This window comes from Sardina pilchardus, chromosome 1 (genome assembly GCF_963854185.1).
Source record: "Sardina pilchardus chromosome 1, fSarPil1.1, whole genome shotgun sequence".
Taxonomy (NCBI): Eukaryota; Metazoa; Chordata; class Actinopteri; order Clupeiformes; family Clupeidae; genus Sardina; species Sardina pilchardus.
The window spans coordinates 29,037,174-29,042,173 of record NC_084994.1 but is presented as its reverse complement, the minus strand read 5'-3'; the positions used below and the strand labels follow the sequence as shown (position 1 = coordinate 29,042,173).

General features: G+C 46.0%; 1 long non-coding RNA gene across 1 annotated transcript in view; it reads left to right on the top strand.

Moving 5' to 3' along the window:
* Positions 1–3,639: 3,639 nt before the first annotated feature.
* Positions 3,640–5,000, top strand: part of LOC134088005 (uncharacterized) — a 5,335-nt gene continuing 3,974 nt past the window's right edge. The window contains exon 1 of the long non-coding RNA XR_009939878.1: positions 3,640–3,741. This is a non-coding gene — a long non-coding RNA (uncharacterized LOC134088005). The remainder of the gene's footprint in view (positions 3,742–5,000) is intronic.

Genomic DNA, 5,000 nt, shown 5'->3' with positions numbered 1-5,000 from the left:
GGCCTCTCAGCTCAAGGCAAGAGCGGAGCTACGGAGGGGCAAGTGGAATCTGATGAAGACGCATCCACAGCCCGACTCAGGCGCCGCGTGAAGAAAGCTGTGGCTGCTGTCGCCCCTTGCCACCTCTGGGCCAAGGGCAGGGGAAGATGGAGCAGCGTCCTCAAACCTCATCCCTCCCCAAGCCTCCTCGTCCACTGTGTTGCACCAGGAAACACTTTGCCGGAGCGCTCCAGGCAGTAGGACGTCCACCCAACTCTTTGGCACTGATGCAGAGTCCTGCAAACAGGAGCAGTGTGTTGTGGCGCCATGCTCCTCCAACAGCAGCTTGGACTACTTCCTGTACTCATTCACACAGGCACGCCAACCTGAAAGTGGGATCCGTTCAACACAATGTGTTCAGGCAACTGAGCATGTGGTTCAGAGAGAGGAGTTTAGTGTGTTAGCAGAGAAACAGTGGAGAAGGAGATGACCGGTCTAGGGCACAAGAGGGCTCAAACAGAGGCTTCTCCTCGCCACCATCACCATCAGCTTACTGTTAAGGGATTCAGCCTGCATGTTTTGTTCCAAATAAAATACAGAATTTCAACAGCAATGTATACTTCATTGTATGCTTCAATGTATGTTTCATAATGATTCCAGTCATCAGAGTTGAGTGTTTTAGTGATTTTGAAAAGCTGTAATGAATGCAATAAGAGCTCTTTTCCAAAATGCTATAAATCCATTTTTGAAAATATTTTTAAAAATCATGTTATTTAATTGTGTATATCAAGTAATATCAATAAAAATGCAGTTGTTTTGTTTTTATTGAGTAACGATAAATCAACTAAACATAACCCAATACAGTTTCACTGGGATTACTTGAAAAACAAAATTCAAAAAAATGATTTATGAAAATGTATTAAAATGGTGGATATAGCGTTTTGGAAAAGAACTCTTCGCATCTATGGGGAACTGAGAAGTGTGAATAATGTGGAGTGTTTTCTCATTTCATGTGTGAGGAGGAGGAGCTCATGATGAGCTTCTACACGCAATACTACATGAACATGGACGCCTGCGTAGAGATGCAGCAGAGGCCATTTTAGGGGGAGATGGAACAGAAGCCATTTCAAATGCACACATGAATGATGTAGCCGTGCAGGACTTGTGCAGGACACTGTAGGCTGAAGGAAAACACATGGTGTTGAAAAGGCAGCGGCTGAGGCCTGGGTTAATCAGCACAAGCCCCTTCATAAGTCTGTTCTCAAGTACTGCAATAGCAATACATACATACAGTAGCACCTTATCATTGCATCACATGGCCAGCCCATACCAGACCTTTGGAATCACTTCACAAATGTTTAGCTTTTTTTTTTCAGTGAGTGATTTATATGTAGATATACTGTATGTGTGTTTGTTGCGTTATAGTTGTATAAGCTACTGGATGCCTACAATTTCACTTGGGATGATTAAAGTATCTATCTCGTATGTTGTTGGTGCATATGTATTATATACAGTACATCACTTTACATATATCAATGTGTTCTATTGCACAATAATGTGTTTCACTGCACGGGAATATGTTCTCTAGAGTTTAGCACAATAATGTGTTCTATTGCATATTAGAGTTCTGCCCATCTGATGGCTGGTCTGGCGACCCCCTCCCAAGTTGTGTTTAGAGTTCTGTCCAGCTGATGGCTGGTCTGGCGACCCCCTCCCAAGTTGTGTTTAGAGTTCTGTCCAGCTGATGGCTGGTCTGGTGACCCCCTCCCAAGTTGTCCACGGGCCCTGCTGCCCCTGTGCTCCAGCCCTCACTCTGAGCTCCTCCTGCTCAATCCTGGTGACCTCTGCAACAACAAGGTCCTTCCTCTCCTTCCTGCTTGCCTTGGACCATAGGATGGGTGGGGCGCTCCATCCGAGGCCTGACTGCCCTGTCTGGAGTGGACCGTGGCCAGCACGTGTTGATGCTGCAGTCTCCCCATCAGCTTCTGCACCTCCTCCTTGCACCTCCTCCACCTCCTTCCAGTCTCCACTCTGGCGTTTGCATCAGCCACTGCCCTGTGGGAGGAGTCCCTTAGCTCCATCCCCAGCCTTGCCTTCTCCTGCCTGTAGCCCAGGGTGATGGAGTTCAGGGGGAGCTGGAGTGAGCTCCATCCATACAGGCCAGCAGCTGAGAAGCAGCGCGGTAGGCCCAGCCATTTGATGAAGGATGAAGGAGTTGGCTTTTGCCTCCGTCTCCATCTAGGCCTGTCGCACCTCCAGCGGTGCCTGTGGTGGACTGTGCACGGCAGGGGCGTCCTCTTCCCTGAGGCCTAAACTGCCCATTGCCCATGGACTTCATATTGAGCGTTAAGTTAGGACTGTTTCAAGAGCATCAAGCTACAGCCCAGTCACTGGCTGATCACCATTGATCATGGACTTCATTCATTGTTGATATGTTTGTGACCAGTCTCTGTGTGTGTGATGTGTGTTTTATGTAACCTATCACACTCATTATGTAACGGATACAAGGAGTGTGTGTGTGTGTGTGTGTGTGTGTGTGTGTGTGTGTGTGTGTGTGTGTGTGTGTGTGTGTGTGTGTGTGTGTGTGTGTGTGTTTTATGTAACCTATCACACTCATTATGTAACAGGTACAAGGTGTGTGTGTGTGTGTGTGTGAGTGTGATGTGTGTTTTATGTAGCCTACCAGTGGCTTTGCTTTGTCAGCTTCCTCAGAGAGCTGTTTGGTGGATGTGCTCAGTGTGTCTCCACGTAGTCCCAGGTCCTTGAGCAGGCGTGATGTTGATCTGCCCACAAAGCCTCTGGCTCCCACCTCCACCGGCTACAGCCTCACACTCACTCCATCCACTTTCTCTGCACTCCGCCACCAGGTCTGCATACTTGGCCTTCTTTCTCTCGTAGGCAGCTTCCAGTCCCTCCTCCCATGGCACTGTCAGCTCCATCAGTATTGCTGCCTTCACAGCTGCAGACCACAGCAGCACGTCTGGTCTTAAGGTGCTGCTGCATATCTCCTGTGGGAACTGGAGCTGCCTACCCAGGTCTACTTCCATCTTCCACACCGCCCCTGGTGTTAGTAGCTTGGCGGGTGGTCTCTTGCTGGTCTGCATTGCGGGTTCCCCCTGCCTGAGGAAGTGGATCCTGCGTGGGCTCTCTGATGGACTCTGGTTGTTTGCCTCCTGCCCACTTTTCTCCAGCACCTCTGCCAGCTTCCTGAGCACTTGGTGGTGTGTCCATCTGAGCCGACCCTGTCAGTGCTGTTCTGCAGCCCCACAGAACATGCTGGAGTGAGTGAGGCATTGATGGGCCCGCAGAGGTCACAGGGTTGCTCTGCTCTAAGCCATTGGTGGAGGTGTTGAGGGCTCGGGAGGGTGTCGTGTGTTGCCCTGATGAGGAAACTGAGCCGAGCCTGTGGCAGCTGAGACAGTAAGCACCACAGTGGTCATAGGCTACTATCCTTCTACCATCGTTCTTATTTCTCTCATTCCGAAGGATGTGCCATGTCAATACACATCAGTCTGAGCTAAGCTCTCTTTAGCCAGAAAGAAAATAATGCTAAGTAAAATCATATTTCATTTGCATGGAGTAGCAGTAGGTCTGTGCTGTATCTACTGTATGCCTAGAAGGAAATGCCTGAACTGGATTTTCTGGTCTAGCCTCCTGAGGGCTTGTGCTAGCCTTCAGAATTTCTGATAAAAGCACCTGTCAACTTGAACATGTAGTCCATTCTGGTGGAAAGACGAATCTACAACGAAAGACTGAACTGCTGTGAGTAATTTCCTCTAGATTGTGACTTGGCTTGTGTAAATAGGCTACATTCTGTTGTTGGGTTGAATAGGGTGTGGCTGACAGGATTTTTATTCGCCTGAACAATAACTGGCTCAGAGACACACGTATCCTAATCTTATTGTAGGATCATAGGTCGATAGCAAAACTTAAACCAAGACTGACTGACGTGAGTATTTGTAATCAGGATGAATTATGCTACCAGGTTGTCGGCCTACTGTAGGTTATATATCACACATATCGACAGTCTTACAGAAAAAGAAGACAAAATGGCGTCACAATGTTTTTGGCTTTGGCTTACTCTATGCCTGCTACATGCATCTACTTCTCTGTTAGGCTCTCTCTCTCTCTCTCTCTCTCTCTCTCTCTCTCTCTCTCTCTCTCAATTTTCAATTTCAAAAGTGCTTTATTGGCATGACAAATATTTAAACATTTGTATTGCCAAAGCAATTATCACATACATTGAAACATACAATACAGACAATAATCAGAATGTAGAGATAAAACATGTTCCTAAACAGACATTCATATACAACCTATAGTATGAACTATTGATTCTGAGGAATACTAATGCCATTTTTAAACAGAGGATAGTGAAGGTGCGTGTGTATGGGGAGAGATATATCAGAGTGTGTGTGTGTGTGTGTGTGTGTGTGTGTGTGTGTGTGTGTGTGTGTGTGTGTGTGTGTGTGTGTGTGTGTGTGTGTGTGTGTGTGTGCGTGAGTGTGTGTTTCTGTGTGACAATATGTACAACACAAGTTATTCAGTGTGGGTCACTCACTGTCCCTCAGTTGATGACAGGCAAGGATGTACTGGGCAGCTATAATGCAAGTGGATTTGTCTTCACCCAAAATAAAATATAATTTGCTTTGGATTGGTAAAGTTAGAAAATCAGGGTATTTTTCTTGAAATTTTGGGAAGTAGAATTCACGAATTGCTTGAAATGTTTTGCATTCTGTTAAAAAATGGAGTTTTCAACAACATTGTCATTGCATTGTTTACAAAAGCGTTCCTCTTTGGGCAGCCATGTTTTCTTGTGTCTACCAGTTTCTATAGCTAAGCGGTGTTCGCTGAGTCTGTATTTCGTCAATATGTTTCTCAAATTTAGTTTCTTTAATTCCAGTCAAGTAATTTGCAAGTGTATATTCTCTTTTTAGGGCCAAATAGCATTGCATTTTGCTTTGTGATTTAGTTTTTGATTGCCAATATTAATAATAATTATCTTTTAAGTATGAGGAAAT